Consider the following 21,100-nt stretch of genomic DNA (forward strand, 5'->3'; position numbering starts at 1 on the left):
ATCTTATCTTATTTATCAAACTCTTGTGTGTTCAAATTTATAATCTCCATTTTACTCTTTGGTAATATTTACAGGGGGACAATCAGCGAACACTACAGTTGCTCCTAATCAAGGTAAAGACTTGTTTGTCAATGTCCTTTTTACATTAAGTCAAGTTTTGACCAAATGTGTTAACATATATAGAGGGGGAATCGAGACGAGGGTCGTGGTGTATGTGTTTGTGTATGTGTGCGTGTGTGCGTGTGTGTGTGTGTGTGTGTGTGTGAGTGTGTGTGTGTGTGTGTGTGTGTGTGTGTGTGTGTGTGTGTGTGTGTGTGTGTGTGTGTGTGTGTGTGTGTGTGTGTGTGTTTTCAGTCAATCAACTGCCTGACAAGCAAACAGTCATCCCGACATACTGGCAGGTAGTTGGACATATGAATGCAATCGCACCACCGCTTCAAATGTTTTCCTGCGAAAAGATCTGTCTATTTATTTATTTAATGGCTATCACTCCTTGTGCAGGTCAGGGAGGTAGTGGTGTTGGCGGTAATGGCGGTAGTGGCGGTGGTACTGGAGGTGGTGGTGGTGGCGATGGTGGTGGCGGTAAGTCAAACTGAAAATCATTGCTTTGTAGTGAGTTATTTTAAGACGTCATGAATTTACCAGCGATCTGTTGCCAGGAGAAGGCTCCGTGCGTATGTATGTGTGTGGCTCTGTGTATTTGTGTGTGCGCGCGTTAGTGTGTGTGTGTGTGTGTGCGTGTGTGTGTGTGTGTGTGTGCGTGCGTTTGTGTGTGTGTGTGTATGTGTGTGCGTGCGTGCTTGTAAGTGTGGTTGTGTGTGTGTGTGTCTATGAGTCTATGTGTCTATGTGTGCGTGTGTATGTGTGTGTGTGTATGTGCTATGTATGTGTGTGTATGTATGTGTGTGTGTGTGTGTGTGTGTGTGTGTGTGTGTGTGTGTGTGTGTGTGTGTGTGTGTGTGTAGGCTATGTGTGTGGGTGTGCGTGGCTGTGTACGTGTGTGTGTGTGTGTGTGTGTGTGTGTGTGTGTGTGTGTGTGTGTGTGTGTGCCTTTATCGCTCTCTCTCTGTGTCTCTGTCTGTCTCTCTCTCTGTCTGTCTTTCTGTCTCTCTCTCTCTCTCTCTTTCTCTCTCTCTGTCTCTGTCTGTCTGTCTGTCTGTCTGTCTCTCTCTCTCTCTCTCTCTCTCTCTCTCTCTCTCTCTCTCTCTCTCTTGACAATGGGGCAACAGCATTATGCCTTTAAGTCTAATGATTTCACACTGACCGTTGAAATATGTTTCATCTTCGCAGATGCATCTCAGATAACCATCGGCCACCTTACTGTACTGCTACCCACAATGCTCGGCGTACTCTACACACTTTTCCGCTGACGTTGACCCTGAACTCTACCATTGACTGACATCGACTGGTATCCGACTCAGCGTTGATTGTGCCTGTGATATTTTAATCCGAACAAAACAGTATGATAGACAATTATATGATGTAACATTTTGATTGCGTTTCCATCTCTCTCATATGCATGTGTTCTGCGCGAACTTAGAATCCGGTTTCATTCTAGAATGGACCGGGTCCAGGTTGGAATTCTAACCCTGCGCAAGTACAGGGGTGCCATTCTAGAATGAAACCCTTGTTGCTGGTCCATTCTAGAATCGGCCGTGCGCAAGGTTAGAATTTGGGTCCAAGTTGGAATAGTCATTTCAGTTAGACTATCAAACAGCCAAAGCCACAAATGTGGATTCTCTGTTTGTTTTTGTTTTTTGTGTGTTTGGTTGGGTTTTTTTTTCGGGTTTTTTACACTTTACTCAAAGACATAGTGAATTGGGATTGTGATGTTCTGAAAGTGATTACGATTTTGAGAGACACTCAACACTGATCGCTACGAACGGAAATTTCCGGACTGACAGTGTTTTGCCGATCTCTCTTGTAACTTTTAATCTTATTCATATACATGAAGTTAGTCTTCTGAATTGTGAAGATATAATGTCAACTTTTTTAAACCTGTGACAACAGCTCTATAACTCACTCTGTCCTTCTGTTGGTCTGTCGGTCTGGCCGTCTGTCTGTCTGTCTGTCAAAAAAATTGTCAAAAAACCGGACATTTCCGAGAGGGAGACAGCGCTGACATTGCAAGCGGCCGCAACCGGCTCTCATCACAAAAACAACTGCCCTGCAAACATTACCGCCCTGGTAGTCCCCCTTGCTATGGTCTGCCTTTGTTTATTGCGTACTCAGGAGTGTCAACTTTCTTGACATGACATGACATCGCAAGATCGCCAAAGGATTTTTTCAGGGGTAGACAAATCAGCCCCATTTTATCAAAGGGAAGGTGCAGGTGGAGATAATTCAAGGGAAGACAACTCTGTCTTACCTACAAACATTACGGCCCCCTTTATTCAAGGGTTTCATTCTAGAATGGCACCCCTGTACTTGCGCAGGGTTAGAATTCCAACCTGGACCCGGTCCATTCTAGAATGAAACCGGATTCTAAGTTCGCGCAGAACACATGCACGCTTTTAATCTCTTTTCATTCTAAGATTTAATTTAAATGTTCTTATCAACATCGACTGATTTTGTGTTTGTTTTTGTCTCGTATTCCGGCTTTACTACGTACAAAGCAACCTGCCTGGATAACAAAGTATCTAAAAATATTACAAGATTATTCCGCTCGTGAACACGACCATGTTCATAATTACGCATCTGTCAATAATTCCACATTGAAATAGAGCATCCATTCACTTAGACGCAAACCAAAGATTCCATGTTGAAAAAGAACATCCGTTCGATTGAACACATATAGCAAAGATTTCCCATTGGAAAAGAGCATCCATTCAATTGGACAAATAACAAAGAGTCCACGTTGAATAAGAGGAACCTTGTACTTAGATATATGAGCCAATGTCAAAAGGTGCTGTGGGTACGCTAGGTATTTTATAAGTTCTGTAACTATTTACTGAATGTACACTCAGATTGAACTTTTGGTTTTTCTGAGAGATTAATGAATAAAGATGATCGCAGAGAAAAACCAAAGACTAACTATAAACAGTTAAAATTCTGCTCCTCATTAATTACGCAAATTAGTGCTTTTTAGGGACGTATTTTGACAAGGTGTTTGAGTACTCTCGATAGTTTTAGAAAAAATGCTAATAAGCTTTTTTCTGGGCAGTTGGATTTAAACCAAATGATTGCATGAACCCCAATACATAGTTCTGTGTGTTTTTCGTCCCATTTGTCCGCTTTTTAAAGAAATTATTAAAGTTTGAAAATTGCGTGTCTAGCGTGACTCTTTGCGTCACAAAAACTCAAACTTTAAAAAAGCTTCCAAAAAATGTTGTTGTTCAACTAGATACACAAAAGAACCAGTTTTGAACAAAAACTGTCGGTGAAAAGGAAAAACAATGAAAATAACCACTATATTTTGAAGTTTGGTACCATTTCTGGCTAATTTAAGCTTTGTCGTCACAATGTCACACTAGACACTTTTTTTTATCAAATTTCATTTTTTTTTCCACAAATGTTTTAATTTCTTTCTTTTATGCGCTTTTACCTTGATTATATTTAATCTACACCCCAATACTCATATGCGAGCTCAGTAGAAATGAAAGTTCTAGAAAAAAAATGGAAAAAATCAGGTTTATGTCCTTACATGCCACAAGAGACACTCGTCAAGCCTCAACTTAACGGCCAAATAACACAGCCGTTGTGAAAGATTTTCCCTTTTCTCCTTTAGAAACTATATACTGAATGTGTTAAGCAACTCAAAACACCAGTCATTTTACTTTGGATGTACTTTGATTTTCGAAGCTGTCAGACAGCACCTTTTGACATTGGCTCATATACCAAAACGTCCATATTGAATACGAACAACATTTTATTTGGACAAATACCAAATGTGACCCTCCACCACGGAATGAATCGTATGTCACCTTTTCATGATTTTCATATTTTTATATTTTCTTACAGAGTTGTTTATTCTCTATCAAGTGGTGAAAACCGTTTTAAAAAAGAGTGCACACTTTTCGAGTTATAAGCCTGTGACTAAGGTGACCCTCACACTGTTACTAGACACCCCCCGGACTTATATTATGCCTAGCGCAAAACCGCGTGAGGTGACATGCGACTCATTTCATGGTGGAGGGTCACAAATAACAACAGTCTGACTTCTGTCTGCAAATAACAAACTCGTCTGCTCACTTTGCTTTGTAACTGACGGCCATGTCGATGTGAAACAAATTCATATTCCCGCATTAAAAAGCAGCCAAGCTGTTGATTTTTCGGAATATTTGTCTGAGGTGAATGATGGTTTCATTTTCATGTAACAGTCTCAACAGCTCTGTAGTAGTGACAATATTATTTTACGATGTACAATGAATCACTTAAAAATGGCTATATTTTCATCTGCAACAGTGTCAAGATTGGCAAAGTAACAAGTACAGTCATATGAGCTAAAGGAGAATGCAGGTTATATTCTCCGTTGTGATAAGTCTGTATTTGTTCAAAGTGGCGTCTGTTTGCTGGCAAAAATAAACATAAATGAAAGAAAAAATAAAAGTTTGCGCGTGTGTGTGTGTGTGTGTGTGTGTGTGTGTGTGTGTGCGTGCGTGCGTGCGTGCGTGCGTGTGTGTACGTGTGCGTGTGTGTGTGTATGTGGATGTGTGTGTGTGTGATAGTATGTGCGTGTGTGTGTGTGTGTGTGTGTGTGTGTGTGTGTGTGTGTGTGTGTGTGTGTGTGTGTGTGTGTGTGTGTGCGCGTCATATACTATCCAATTTGTGTATTTTGGTTATTTACTTTTTGCCAAATGAAAATCTGATTGTAATGGTCTCTTCTAGTGTGATTTCTGGCACAAGTAAGATTCGTGTTGTGCTACTTTGCTTGTTGTAAACATCCTTTTTGGGTCATTTCTTTCATGTGTTCATTTCATTATTTCGGATTGTCTTTTAAAAATACAAGAACATGAATAGCTTTGGTTGATTTATTGTTTGTTCAGTATGTGATGAAATCTTCAACAGTGAACATGAGTCTGCAACTGATTCGAGTCAATGTCTTTCCAAATCGCAAAGGAAGAGAGACAACTGTTCAATGTTTTTGTTATCTGCAGCTTATTACCTCCCTTTAGAGATGAACACTGGGCGATACATTAGAGGTCCTGACACACACACACACACACACACACACACACACACACACACACACACACACACACCATATCCCTCTCTCAACTTACTTTTAGTGAAACTGGCAGTGTTATTCAACGACTGAAACAAAATTCAGGCAATTTCGCCATGCAAATGCATTACACACACGTGACGAGGAAATTATAATACATAATACATATATAGACTGTGTAGTTCCTCTGTGCTGCTCTCATGATTGAACGTATCATACTCGGGGTGGGAAACGGTGGGTACGTCTGCTTCATTAGGTAGGCTTCATTATCGGAGAATGTTACTTTCTGTCCCCGCACCATCTTTCGTGTGTGTGACAGCGATATTTAGACTCCCCAAAATGTATACCATTTCTATAGCGATGTCAGAGAGTGACAAGTATAAAGCTGTACACGTTTGGACAGAGATATAACGTTTGATTTTTGTTTCTTCTTCTTGACATACCTCATACTCTCTTAGATGCCCTTGTATTTCGTGGTAAAAATGCTGAGGACAGCACTTGGGTACTGCACGACTATAGGAACACCCGCAACATGTAAACAAAAGCAACATGAGAAGTGTGTGTGTGTGGGGGGAGGGGAGGTTGGCGAGATGTAATTACTGATTGACTGACTCAAATACGGTGTGTGTGTGTGTGTGTGTGTGTGTGTGTGTGTGTGTGTGTGTGTGTGTGTGTGTGTGTGTGTGTGTGTGTGTGTGTGTGTGTGTGTGTGTGTGTGTGTGTGAATAAATATAATACACATGTTAGTTCGCACACACTAATATGTCTATAACATAGGCGCGCGCCTCGCAATTTGTAAGATGTTTTACATTATTACAAACCACGGGTCAACAACGCAGCAGGCGTGGAGCGTGATTTGTTTCGTTACCAGTGACGATTGTTATGTAGGTAACTTTTCACGACTCATCGCATTTAAAGTTAACATTTTCCCAAAAAATGACCTTTCAATGGTTTTTACATCTAGTCAAGTTTTGACTAAATGTGTTGACATAGACGGGGAATCGAGACGAGGGTGGTTATGTGTGTGTGTGTGTTTGTGTGTGTGCGTGTGTGTGTGTATGTGTGTGTGTGTGTTTGTGTGTGTGTGTTTGATTGTGTGTGTGTGTGTGTGTGTGTGAATGTGTGTGTGTGTGTTTGTGTGTGTGTGTGTGTGCGTGTGCGTGTGTGTGTGTGTTTGTGTGTGTGCGTGTGTGTGTGTATGTGTGTGTGTGTAGAGCGATTCAGAGAAAACTACTGGACCGATCTTCCTGAAATTTCACATGAGAGTTCCTGGGTATAGTATCGTTAGACTTGTTTTGAATCTGTTACTTTGATGAAGACAGCTTGACTAAATGTTGTTATAGGCCTATCGCGTCGCGCGACTTGTTTGTTGTTGTGATAGATGTGCTCGATGTCTCTTTGTCAAGTCGTAGGCTACTCTTCTTCAAGTTATAAGAGTTAAGCAAACATTCAAAACACGTTGGATCTTTCATTAAAAAAAGGAACACACTCAACTGACAACTAGGTTTTCTCTTTCTCAGGACGATACAATGAAGATAATCAGCGCCATTGCAATCGCCACTAGTGTAAGAGATTTGAAATAAAGAAGATCCGTATTTATCCTTATTAATCTCCTTCCAGATTCTTTATATGTGCACACACACACACACACAGTCAATCATCTGACTCCCGCTCAGAAGTTTAGGAAAGCAGAGAGAAGATTAGAAGAATTTGTAGTCTTTCACCAACTCATTCTTTCCAAACAATAGCCAATGGTTTAATTAGAACATACAAATTGGTTTGTTTCTGACATAGCAATTATCAACTCATTCCTCAAATTCTCAAATATGTTCTTGCTTACAATAATCAATTCATGACCTTTTGAAACTCATTCATTCATTGTCCACGACCTTTTGAAACTCACTCATTCATTGTCAAAGTCATAACATATTTACAAGGACAAGAAAGCAAATAAACAAAACATAACTTTTACGTTATGTAGAGGTGACGATGTAGCTAGCCTTCAACCTTACGGCCTCCATCGCACCCTCGCCACACTGGCATCACCCCGCACAAGTCAGACTGGGGCGGCCTGTTACAAAATATAACACCCTACTGTAACAACTAACAATATTCAAAAACACACCAACCGCAGGGCCGGACCCAGGGGGGGGGGGTTCCAGGGGTTCCGGAACCCCCCCCCCCCCCCCTGGAAAAAGCATGTACCTTGCTTTGAGTGTTTTTTTTATTTTTATTTTTTTAAATAAATTTTGTGTGTGTCTCTAACAAATTTTATTCAATGTGAAATCCGATGAGAAAAAGGTACAACACAATGCTGCTCTTAACCCTCAAAACAAGGCCCAGACTGCACCAGATTGCACAGATTTTAACCGTTTTTCAAACATTTTCCGGGGGAGCATGCCCCCGGACCCCCCTAGTTCGCGCGCGCGCGCTTGTGGCTTCGCCACTTCGCTGATTTGCCCCCCCAAAAAAGGAGGAACCCCCCCTTACAACTCATTTGGTCCGGCCCTGAACCGAGCACAAGAAAATTATACAATTCCGAAATTATTCAAGTACACAAGTCATGTCCGCGCATACAAAAGAAATGTTCAAGTTCACACAAAACTAGCAAAGTACCTCATCTTCCAATATGGCGGCACCCATACAAAAGTCCAAGTCATCCCGGCAATGTTTCCCGGTTCCAAGGTTGACATCAAGATCAAATGTTTTCTTCCAAAGTTGACATCAAAAGCAAGAGCAGGTTTTCTCATCAGAGAGCCCAGGTCGAATGACTTTCAATTGTCAGGCAGTAGTTAAACAACTCCTGACAAACTCTTTGTATTACAAAAAGCACTAGTTATATCCCTTCAACTATAAACACCATAACCGCGATTCATTACAACTAGATTGTGTCTGTCAAAGAAAACATGCAAGTAAAACATCGCAACTAAATAAATCAGGCCAGAGCAGGCAAACACGAGCTATTTTCATCAATGAATTGTGTGTGTGTGTGTGTGTGTGTGTGTGTGTGTGTGTGTGTGTGTGTGTGTGTGTGTGTTTAGTGTGTGTGGGGGGTGAGTGTGTGTGTGTGTGCGTGCGTGCGTGCGTGTGTGCGTGTGTGTATGTGTGTGTGTGTGTGCGCGTGTGTGTGTGTGTTTGTGCAAACGTGCGCGTGCGTGTGTGTTAAGCGTGTGCGTGTTTAGTGTATGTGTGTGTGTGTTTAGTGTGTGTGTGTGTGTGTGTGTTTAGTGTGTATGTGTGTGTGTAAGGTGTGTGTGTGTGTGGGTGTGTGTGCCAGACTGTGTGTCTGTATATCTGTTTTCATGTCTGTCTGAATGTCTTTCTATGTGTCTGTGTGTGTCAGTATTTGTCTGTCTGTATGTCTGTCTGTGCATATAAATGGCCGTCGTTCATGGTGAGTATGACCAAGAGCGTATGCATACTTGCAAAACCTCACGTAAACCGTCAGTCTCTTTTACCGCGCAATCTGTGCCCAGACGTAATAGTGGTGCGTCTGTGTCAGTGTGACATATTCTAACCAAAAATAGCTGTTGCACTGTTCGAGAGACAAAACAAGTTATAGATTAATCGCGTCTGAAGTGAGCTTGTTCACAGCATATCTGCGTTACCATGCCGGAAGAAGGTGTACGCCCGTTTTAGAGCATATCGCCTTCTCCGGTGGGTTTCGCAGCAATTGTGTCCTCAGCCGTAGGTAAGTTGCTGCATTAAATACATGTTTGGGGGGCTAAATTACAAGTACATCGATTACCAGTCAAATACAAAATAATGTATCGGTACTCCTCAATGCAGCTACGTTACAACATATTTGTATTTATGCCTTTACAGGAAATTAGAGTACGTTTTGTGGTCGTAAATGCGGCGTTGTGGATTCAAATTCGACAATTTGCCTTTCCCTGCAATTATACACCACACTAGCCTAAATAATGTTACATTCATAATATTGTACCATATCTCCCCTATATTGTTTTATTTGGTCTGTACCCCCCTTTAAAACACGTGGTGTACGCTTCTGTTCCCAGGGGATGTACGCTTCTGTATCATTCTGTTTGTGCGTTATGCGCTAAATTCGCGCAAAGAATTCCATTTTTCCAGTTTCTCAGACTGCGCCGCATCTGTTCCGACACAGATGACTTTGAAGAGAAAGCAGCAGAAATGTATGACTTCTTCCTTCAACGTGATTACCCATCCAGCCTCTTGAATGTGGCCTTAAATAAAGTTCGCCGCATACCGAGACACGAAGCTCTGCAGCCATCAGCCACCACAGACAGATCAGACAGACCTGTGGCAGTTCTGACCCACCATCCCCACAACCTACCTGTTCGCCACATTTTGAAAACAAATTGGTTCATTCTTAAGTCTAGCCCCTCTGTTGGCGAAACGTTCAACATGCCACCCTTGTAGGCCTCCCGGCGGGACTGCAACCTTCGAAATTTCCTGGTTCCATCCTCTCTACGTTCGCCAGTTCCCCTAAAACCCGGCACACACTCATGTCAGAACCCTCGTTGCCACACCTGCTCCCACATTTGCCACTCTAACACTCTGAACGGCCCCCCAAAAAATTTCAAAATTAAACGCACGTTCTTCTACACCAGCCGCAACCTTATCTACGCCATATCCTGCCTTAAATGCCCAAAAGTACTCTACATTGGTGAGACCGAAAGAACTCTCTCTACCCGCTTCACCGAACATCTGGCAGATATTCGGCATCGCCGCTGTAGGTCTGTTGCCCAACATTTCAACAGCAGCAACCACACCTCCCTGGATGCACGTGTGAAAGGTGTCTGGCAAATGTACAGCACCTCCACAGACAGAAAACAAGTAGAGTCCAATTTTATATTATCCCTGGGCACATCCACACATGACGGCTTGATTGTAAAAATGTAATGTACACATACTGTGGATTAGCGGCACGTGTGTGTGTGTGTGTGTGTGTGTGAGTGTGTGTGTGTGTGTGTGTGTGTGTGTGTGTATGTGTGTGTGTTTGTGTGAGTGTGTGTGTGTGTGCGTGTGTGCGTGTGTGTGTGCCCCTGACATAATCCAACCACGTCTCTCCCCTGTCATTTATTTCCGTTCCTAGAGTTCCTTTCCCTTTTTGTGTTTCCCCTCCATATTCTTTTCAAACCATGTTCGTTCCTTGTTGCGTCTGCCTCATGTTGCCTTTTGTGTTTGTACCTGATGAAGCTGATGTGAGCTTGTGACTGAGCGACAGTTACCGTACACATGTACTTTTGCGCATCCGTTTGAACTCGTGGTACCTCTGTGCTATCGAGGATTTAAACCTGTACTATCGGGGATCCACTAAGGTTTCCGAGACTGTGTTTTGTTTGTATTGAAATGGTCTGGCGGAAGAGCCGATCCTTTAATTTGCATAGGTAAAATGATCGCTTTTCGGTACCCGAAACCCCTCGGAGTTGAATTTGTTTTAACCTTGTGACGTAGGCACGCGGGATGTTGTGGGTTGGGGCATTTACTTTTCGCTGGTGCTTTGAACAGAACAGACGTGTCCAGTGAGCGGTCGCGTGGCAGGTTTGCTACGAGCAGAAAGGGAACAGTAATGTGACTTTGTTGAGACGGGTATGTTATGTATATGCTATTCTTTTTATATAATGGGTAAAACAGCGTTAAAGTATGCGGGTTGTGACCTGCTTTAGGAGGATTTATTTGAATGTTCAAGTAGATTGTTTTGTGAGCTGAATGTTCGGGAAAACTTTTGTTTGTTGAATGTTTTAGAAACCCGTTTGAGTGTTTGAGAAAATTGTATTGTAGGCATGTTATTTGGAAGGAATGATGTGTTTTGTTGTTGTTAAAGGATTTAGGTTGTGGTGGTTGAAATTGTTGAGTTGTTTATGTATGCTTATGACGTGCATTCTGTGATTTACAGAATGGCGGAATGTGCGACGGGGTTTCGTTAGAGGGGTTCAGTTAGATTTTAGTTAGGTTCAGTAGACGAGATTTCAGTTAGGTTCAGTAGACGAGAGTTCAGTTAGGTTCAGTAGACGGGGTTTCCGTTATGTTCAGGAGACGAGGTTTTAATTAGGTTTTGTTAGATTGGTTGGGGATTGTTTTTAGGTTGTTTTTTTAGACTTCGTTTGTTTAGATTAGAGTTTCATTGGGTCTTTTGATTTTTTAGACTATAGTTCTAGAGTGAGGATCTGGAGTATAGTTCTGGAGTATAGTTCTAGAGTATAGTTCTGGAGTATAGTTTTAGAGTGAGGATTTAGAGTATAGTTTTGGAGTATAGTTCTAGAGTGAGGATTTAGAGTATTGTTTTGGTTTGTTTTAGTTTTAGAGAGTAGAACACATTGGAAGTTTTGTATTGAAGGTAAACCCCTGTTTTCCCACACATTTCCCCTCACCATCATTGGAAATAAAAGAACCTGGTAATTTAACTTGTGTCAGTTTGTTTGAGTTTGGAGAGAAAGGGGCACTCGGTTACATTTGGTCCCGCGAGCAGGGTAGGTTACATTTGGCACTTGGTTACACTTACATAAGCGAACATTCGTATTGTCTTGTGCTGTTCTTGTATCGGTGAGTACAGATATCTTTTGTTTGTTAACTATGTTAGAATCGTACACATGTGTTTGCTGGATGTAATAGGCACCCGTTTAATGAACCAAAAGAAAAGATGGTTCTACCAAACAAATAGATGCTTTCACCAAAAGAAAAGATGGTTTCAGTGACCAAGAATTTAAGTACCAAAACAAAATTTCATCCGCCAAAAGAATTGCTGTTTGAAAAAAAAACTGGCAAAAGAAAATATACTCAGGCAAAAGAAAATACAATCAGGCAGAAGATTGACTACTTCAGGCAAAAGAAAAAATAGTTTCAACAAAAAAAAATGGATTGTCATTCACCAACACAGTGAAACACAGTGTGAGTGATGGTCATTGTTTTATATCATATCAACACATTCTCAAACACGTTTTATTCAAACACATACTCGATCACCACCACCGGCCCCCTCCACACACACACCGCTCCGATTCCTGTTCCAGAGAAAAGCACAAAGGCAATGCATTTTTAGAGAAAGAACATGGGACAATACAGCGGGGAGATAAAGTTTGTGCGTGTGCTGGCGGTGCAGCAGTAGCGCCAGTATCGTATCACTGACACCGATGCTTACTTTTTGTGCAGCATGACGCGCGGCGTTGTAAATGGATACATGTATCAAGTTCAAGTGCTGGTACTGTACAACCGCGCAGGATTCGATCAAACTTTCGCATGAAAACTCCTCTTTTCTTTGAATAATATATAATTGAAGAAAGGAGAAATAAAGAGGTTACACACTCCGAGTTCTGAATATCGTGCATATTTTCCCTAGGGTCGATTTTCAGGTATTACCGAGCCTCTGGCGAGGTAATACCTGTAAATCGACCCGAGGGAAAATATGCACGATATTCAGGACGAGGTGTGTAAGCTTTTTATCCCATTACTCCGACGTTTTCATTAAAAAACCTAACTTTTTGACACAAACTTTGCGAGTGCCTGTTTACTGCTCATCAAACCTTCTGCCACCGAAAATCGTGTCATGATATTCATGTGCGAAACGAGTCCCCTTTTGTCTTTTTGTTTCCAGGATTGTGCCGTTGAATGCATTTGATACTGTGCAGTTACCGGCTGGTTTCAGTCGGTTACCCGAGCTGGCATTCGTCACAACTGCGAAAGACCGCATTCTGATAATCTTCGCTTCACAGCTAGCGACGGGAGAGAATGATACCCGAAGGGAAGTAACTCATTTTGGACCTGAGTTCAGCGGGATTCGAAAGACCGCGTGTGTGATTTTACAAGCGATGAAGATGATTGCTGAGTTTGTGCTTATTCGAGCCTTTGTGCTTCAGTGTTCAAATTTGTATTACCTACTTCTTCAATCGTCACTTACTGATTTAGGTGAGCCTAACTTTGATGTCTGTCGTTGTCTTAGGGCTAGGCGAGGTATCTGTCTGGGGGAAAACGGCGCACCACTGTCGAGTTGTTTTTATGCGGCAACGCATTCAGTGTAGCCTAGTGAGCTGTATGTCCAAGATCCGACCTTCTTCGCCACCTTTTATTCTAACAGTATCACCAACTTTGAAAATGGCAATTTCCATGCTGGTCAACTTGAGCCGAAGATACTACATGAGTATAGCAAACGACAGATCCTGCAGCAGAGGGTGCGTATCGCTGGCGCCAGCGAGACGCGGCTGCAGACGATAGATCTGTAGCAGACGACTGATGAGACAGCCTTGTTCTGTTGAACCATATTTAGCAATCAATGCTCTAAAAGCGATAACAAATGAACAAAACTATAAGCATACTGTTTTAGTTACTGTAAGTTTTATTTTGTCGCTCAAGATTTTGAATCAGGATGCTCTTGGGATTGATCTAAGCGGTTGCCCATGAAGCGAGGTTCGTTACGACAACTTTACTAGAGTTGTGCGCCTTGAATCACTGTGTGTCTCTGTCGCTCTCTCTCTCGTGCTCTCTGTCTCTCTCTCAGTCTCACCACGTCGGACAACTCATAATCTTCACTCAGCTCTATTCACCCAAACAGATTATGTACATTCTTTGTTGTTTTCTTTATTTCTTCAATGATAATGTTTGTAGATCGTTAGCCAAACGTCAGTTCGACTTTTATACCGCAGAATATCTCAATCGTTTTGCTGAAAAAAAGTAGTCCCGAGTTAACGATAAATATGCAGATGACCTCTATAAATTATTCAGTTGTACTCTGAGACCAAAGACAAAGACCAATGACAGGTGAGATCGAGACTCGGTTGTGATGGATAATTCATATGGTTGTGATGGATAATCCAAAATAATCCCCTCCTCAGCTAACAGAGACAAAGAGGCAGGTCATGGGATAAATATAGGTTACACACCTCGTCTCAGTGATTATTAATAATAATGGTCTCAGTTCGCGGTCATGAAAAAGCTCGCTGAAGCTTGCATTTTTCATGATCAGCTAACTTCGACTATTATTTTTAATGATCACTGAGACTCGGCATGTAACCTCTACGTCACATTCCAAATAAAAACGATTATGTTGCAGGTGGAAGCCGCGTTTGAGAACTGTGGCAGCGAAGATTAGATAAATGTCGTTGATTGTCTCTATTCTGAAACAATTTCTTAAGAATTATATTTTGTTTTTAAATACTTAAAGGCACAGTAAGCCTCCCGTAAACCATCACAGATACTCTCAGGCCTTTACACACAGTACAAACACCCTTCCATTTGAACGCTCACCAAACGGGAACATCCTAGGTGCCCTACGTAAAGAGTGAGCTATTTTTAAAGAATTAATTTTGCAGATTGTCTTGGAGACTTTTTGGACCCATCCTGAACTCAGGTCAAAAATGAGTTACTTCCCTTCGGGTCTCATTCTAAACTGGCGATAGCCGTGGACCGAAGAATGTTTTTGGACCGTGGTGCGTTTTTGCGCTGGACCTAACTTTTAAAATCTAAATAATAAATTGACAGCTTGTTACACAAACATTCTTTAATCATTAAAGAATTCTTTTTTCATCAAGACAAGATCAGTACAATTCGAAGTTGTGAAAGTTTAAAAAACGAAAAGCCCGAAAGTAGGGTCACGCAAGGGTCGTAGCAGACGACGGTTTATGCATATCGCCAGTTCCTCGCAACAGTCAAAAGCCATCGCTAGAGTTCTTGTGAACCACAGCCATTTGTTTCGTGCATAAAAACGTGCTATTGCAGATAAGCTCACATCGAGTCGCATTCAAATTAGGGCTACTAACTGACGACTACAGTGTGGAAAAGGGAAACTGGATCACACGGGTTCACGATGGCTCAGGGGTAAGATAAACCACGCAAAAATAAATTCTTTGAAAATTGTTCGCTCTTTACGGATGGCACCTAGGATGTTCTCAAGCGGTGAGTGTTTAACTGAAAGGGTGTTTGTACTGTGTGTAAAAGCCTGACCGTATCTGTGATAGTTTACGGGAGGCTTACTGTGCCTTTAATGAGCCACATGAATGATTGATAAAATTAAGCAACATTCTGATTTTTCTTTCCTGATTCTGAAATAAAGCCATGCAGCTCTTTGGCATCTAGAATCCATAAAATAGCATTTAAATTGTCAACTGGCCATTGGAACGGTCGAATCATAGACGGGCGCAGTGGCGTGGTGATAAGACGTCGGCCTCCCAATCGGGAGGTCGTGATCGCTGCCGCCTCGTGGGTTAAGAGTGGACCGACCCCCGTGGCGCAGTGGTTAGCGCATCGGGCTGCGGGCCGGGAAATCGTGGTTCGAATCCCATAAGGGGTGCGAGGTTTTTTTTTTAGCTTCGATCGGCTCCTACCCAGAGTGGAAGTGCTAAAGTTCCAATGGGGAGGCTGGGATCACACAGCCGAGTGTCATTCACTTCACGAATGCGATTGACTCTGAAAGCGCAAAAAAACACAAAAAAACTTGTCTTGATTCTTGTGACCCTTCCTGCTCAGCGCTCTCATGGTGACCTTGGTCCCAGTGTTCCTGTTCCGGCCATCCCTGAATATTCTGCTGCCAGCCTGGGATGCTCCAGGGGGGACGACGGAGGGACGCAGTGGCGGTCTGCTCTCTGAGGAGACGCTCACTCAGCGGTTTGGCTCCGCGACTTAAAGGTACTGAACTTGTCAAATCCAGGTGCACGGAGCCCCTGGGGCTTTTAGTCATACCTCAGGCAGCTATCCGTTAGAAGAACTACCAAGTTTCATTGACTTGCACCCAAAGAGTCAAGAACTGCGATTTTTTTACGAATTAATGTCGTACTCGGACCCGGCTGGTCTTGGCCTATTTTTGGATCTAAATTTACATCAGGTAGATCACCTCATCATGCACAAAAAGACACGTCACTAGCAAACTATGTCAGACGTCATCATGAGTTTGTGTAAAACAAAATGGAGGCCGGAATCACTCAGTTGAATCGAACTCCGACCAAACACCACGTATAACTAGGTTAATTTATGCACTCGCGTGAACAAGAAACTGTCGAGCTTCACATTATGTCGTCGTTGGATAGTTTTGGGTTTGTTTTACTACCATAGGAGGATTTTTGAACTGTAAATGCACTCAGTTGCAATAAAAAACGCAAAACGAAGGCTGTGAGCTGCACTGTGCCTTTAACAGTCAGTGTCGTAAGTAGAGGGCTTAGTAGGTAGCGGTGCCTGTGTCCCTGGCCAGGAACAGGACCAGTACTGAACACCGTCGAAGTGACTCAGCAGCAGTGCAGTGTCATCTTCCGAGGGTAGCCTACCGCAGCGGCCTGACATCCTTCCCTGGAGTGTCTGTAAAATTAGCGAGGGTGCCCAGGTGTCTGACCAACACTGGGGGCTCATTGATTCGACAAAGTCTGGCGGCGGAACGAAGTTCAGGGGTGGATGTTGCAGTGAGTGCTGGGACGGGGCGGCGTGGAAGCATACTGGGAGAAGGAACAAGCGTCGGGACAAGCAAAAAGAGGATGAAACAAAATACAATTAAATTAAAATAAATACATAAAGAAGAAAAGAGAAAGAGAGAAAAAAAGAAGAAGAGATGAGAGTGAAGAAGAGGAGGTAGAAGAAAAGAGAAAGAGAGAAAAAAAAGAGGAAATAACAAAGAGAGAGAGAAGAGAAGAAATGAGAGTGAAGAAGAGAAAAAGAAGAAGAGGAAGTAGAAGAAAATAGGAGAGAGAGAAAAAAAAGGTGGAGATTTTTCCGATCTCTCAGGTCAACTTATGTGAGTGCGCACGAAAAAGATCATGTAATCCATGTCAGAGTTCGGTGGGTTATAGAAACACGAAAATACCCAGCATGCCCCCCCCCCCCCCCCTCCCGAAATCGGCGTATGCTGCCTGAATAGCGGGGTAAAAACGGTCATACACGTAAACATCCACTCGTGCTAAAAACATGAGTGAACGTGGGAGTCTAAGCCCATGAACGAAGAATAATAAGAAGAAGAAGGTCGAATCATACACACTGCAGTTAGAGTGATACATCATAGATACATCAGCGCTCAATTGAGGCGCCCTCACTTATTTCGCCCTCATTAAATGAGCGCTCAACTTGACCCTATTTGGCCCATAACGATAAGCTGCGCCCTCAATAAATGCGCCCTCCTTTTTGGAGCGCGAATCTATAGCTCGCCAAATAAAAGGAGCCCTCCTTTTTGGAGCGCGAATCTTAAGAAATGTGATTTGATTGGCTAACTATTTTTACCAGCCAATCAATCCTTAACTTTAGCGCTCATTTTAAGCGCCCTCACTTATTTCGCCCTCATTAAGTGAGCGCTCAACTTGGGCCTATTTGCTCTCTCATACGGAAGAGCGTTCCATGCAGAGACGGCTACCTGAATAAACTAGACTAGACTTAAATAAGTCTATCCTAGGAAGAGGAGGGTTACATTTCATAAGGTGGTGTGAATTCTTCAGATAACTTTGAACAAATGGTTTGGGGTAAAGTTTGGGATATCATTTTTTGCGTAAGGATTCCTTTGTTATAAAGCAGCCTTGACTTTAGAGGTAGGATCCCTAAATGTACGTAGTCCAATTATGTGAGAATAATCTGCTTTAGTAATACTACTTTTAGCGCTCTTTTGTGTACTCGGCTAAGTAGTTTTAAGGAATGTTCACTTGCTGAGTGCCATAAAGTGGAAGCATAATCAACAACAGGTTGGATATGAGCAATGAAGAATAACTTCCGGGTGTGGCAGTTCAATAAGTGTTTCATTATAGATAGGAGATACACTTTCTTTGACACGACTTGAGTAAGTTGCTCTATGTGGGTTGACCAAGACAAGTTGTTATCGATAATAACACCCAGCACTTTGTAATGATCGACTTGTTCAACAATTTCACCATCCATCATTAAAGCAGGACCAGCTAAAATAAGATTCTGACGTTTTTGTCTCGGTGTTATGATCATATATTTGGTTTTCTTTGGGTTTAGAAACGTGTTGGTGGGGGAGAAAAAATATTTCGGCGAAAGAAAATTTCGTGACAACTCTGTGGTGTAGTTCAGTCCACTCTGTCAACTGGTGCAAACTCCTTTGGAGTGATTCTGATAAGCGAGTTAAATTTGAGTTGCTGGAGTGAATTGTGGTGTCATCTGCAACAAGTTAACCTGCATTTTGAATATGCAGGGGGGGAGGGGGGGCATTATTGTATATAGAACAAAGCTGGGGTCCTAAAACCTATCCTTGTGGTACATCGTATTCTACTTCTTGCATGCTCGACACCGAGGCGTTTGTAAGTACAGTTTGTTGTCTGCCGGTGAGAAATGAACTAATAAGTTTGACAGTTTCGATTCCGACGTCATACAATGCGAATTTTATCAGTAATAACATGTGATCAATAACGTCAAAGGCTTTGGCAAAATCAACAAAAAAGGCACCACGTAACTCATTGTCATTTATTTTCTCTAGCCATTGATCAACAAGAGAAACTAAGGTAGTATGGCAGGAATGGTTAGCTCTAAAACCCGATTGTTTAGGGTGAAGTAAATTCTTTTGGTTAAATGCGTTAGAAGATGCTTGTTATTGTGTTTTTCAAGTGGTTTTGAATTGACTTACAAACAAAAAGAGTGCCAGCCATTCAAGTGGTGTTAAGGACATATATCCCCTGATGACTTAAACACTCATGTTTTTTTTTAATAGCTGAAAAAGTGATTACAAATGATAAGTCTAAAGTAAACAATTTGAAAGTTTTAGAAGACTATTGTGAGTCGAAACAAATTTGAGGAATGCAATGAAATTGCGTGACTCAGTTTACTTTAAATGTAGTTTCAAGTTATTTCCTTCCTGTCCTATCATGTTGATAATGCATCCGACCTTGAAGACAAGATAGAGCAAAGCAAAAGGGTTGTTGAACCTGATGTAAGAGTGTTGCGTGATAACCTGTCAGCTGTTAAAATGTATGAGGTCAAGTGTGTGATTAGTTGCGATTGTCTGCTTGGTGTCATGTGCATATTGTCACACCAGCCTCGGTGCAATCCCATCCCCGTTGGCCCGTTGCCCCGATTTTTTTTTTTTTTTGCAATAAACTGCATTGTAATTTAAGGTTTTTTTTTTTCTCTTTTTTTGGTGCCTCAGTTGCATGCAGTCCGCTTCAAGCTGAAAAATAAATGCATTGTAACTTAACCGTTATTTGTAATATGCTGTTAGCAACTGATAACAGAAATGTCTCAAAAACGATATCAGCATTCGTCAGACGGCTTCTGCTTGATTTGCTATTTCTCGACATGTCTGTTATCATTTGCTAATAGTCAGCATATTAGAAATAACTAATATTATCATGACTTCAATGAGGATGAACGAGATGTGTACTGCTCCCCTAGACGCCGCTTTATCTAGTCTTCCAGATAGAGTCAGATGCATTACCAACATAGGACAGTAAGGAAATAACTTAAAACCACATTTGAAGTAAACTGAGTCACGCAATTTCATTGCATTCCTGGGAACTTTGACCATGTAAGTTTTAAGCGAGCTGAGCACATCATGTCAGTTTCAGAAGGTGGGTGGTGCCAGTATACCCACCCCCGCCGACAAACTTGACTTTTCGGTATTTAACATGGTAATGGGTTTCATTGTTAAAACAAATGTGACCCTCCACCACGGAATGAGTCGCATGTCACCTTTGCATGATTTTCATATTTTTACATTTTCATAACGAGATTTTTATGTTCTATCGAGTGGTGAAAACCGTTTTAGAAAAGAGCGAAAACTGTTTGAGTTATAAGCCTGTGACTAAGGTGACCCTCACTCTGTTACCACACACTCCCCGGACTTATATTAACTCATAACTCATAACTCATAACTCATAACTCATAACATTTTATTGATCCAACAAAGGAAATTAAATTGGTCATCAGCACATATAGGTCATTAATTAATAATTATAAAAGAATAAGAGAAGAAAATTCATAAAACCCATGATAACAAAAAAAATATCTAAAGTAATATATGTACAACTACAATACCCTTTTTACTTGCACACATGACACACCGACACACCAACACACATGCATACATACCTACATACATACCTACATACATACATACATACATACATACATACATACATACAAACATACATACATACATACATACATACATACATACATACATACATACATACATACATACATACATTCCATGTTAAAGTGTAGTTAAGAACATCACAGTAAGCCTAGCACAGAACCGCACGAGGTGACATGCGACTCATTTCGTGGTGGAGGGTCACAAATGTCACTCCTTAGAAGAAGTCACCCTAAAGGCCATGATTGGTCAGCTGGTGCACTAAAATGATAATAACATGCCATGTCACAGGTCCACGCGTTAAAACATAACCATCCCTCAAACCAACTTGTATACACGGGGGAAAGCAGGTCAGAGGTTTCTTTACCACGCTCGAAGACTTAGGACTCGAGGGACACACTGTTCTCCCCTGCTCGCTGCAGCACCGTCGACGGCCACACCTTTCCAGCAAACACACGACGTGAATACAACGTTACGTTCACGTGAATTGTTTGTGTCTTAGCAACGTGTACAGTTATCGTTTGAATGGCATTGTGTCGCTTATATTTAGAAAATGATAAAGGTGTTTCTAACCGATCAGTTTTAGAAAGGCGACGGATCGAGTTTTGCGAGTACCATATTCGATTGTAAAACTTCACACCTTTTTGAGTACACCTGACTTCCGACTTCAACAAAGAGAAGTTATGTTTACCAAGAGTAACGAACACCTGAGAGGACGTTACGCCCCACAATAAGTAAGTAAGAACACATTGTGCATTCCGACGAACTTGATTTCTGTTTAGCTCTCTCTCTCTCTCTCTCTCTCTCTCTCTCTCTCTCTCTCTCTCTCTCTCTCTCTCTCTCTCTCTCTCTCTCTCTCTCTCTCTCTCTCTCTCTCTCTCTCTCTCTCTCTCTCTCTCTCTCTCTCTCTCTCTCTCTCTCTCTCTCTCTCTCTCTCTCTCTCTCTCTTC

General features: G+C 41.9%; 2 long non-coding RNA genes across 2 annotated transcripts in view; both read left to right on the forward strand.

Moving 5' to 3' along the window:
- LOC138981159 (uncharacterized) overlaps positions 1-115 on the forward strand; it is an 11,943-nt gene extending 11,828 nt beyond the window's left edge. Inside the window, exon 3 of the long non-coding RNA XR_011460577.1 lies at positions 75-115. This is a non-coding gene — a long non-coding RNA (uncharacterized lncRNA). The remainder of the gene's footprint in view (positions 1-74) is intronic.
- Positions 116-489: 374 nt separating this feature from the next.
- On the forward strand, positions 490-3,334 carry LOC138981160 (uncharacterized). Its single transcript, XR_011460578.1, has 2 exons — positions 490-582; positions 1,291-3,334. It is a non-coding gene; the product is annotated as an uncharacterized lncRNA (long non-coding RNA).
- Positions 3,335-21,100: the final 17,766 nt, after the last annotated feature.

Source organism: Littorina saxatilis, linkage group LG12 (genome assembly GCF_037325665.1).
Source record: "Littorina saxatilis isolate snail1 linkage group LG12, US_GU_Lsax_2.0, whole genome shotgun sequence".
Taxonomy (NCBI): Eukaryota; Metazoa; Mollusca; class Gastropoda; order Littorinimorpha; family Littorinidae; genus Littorina; species Littorina saxatilis.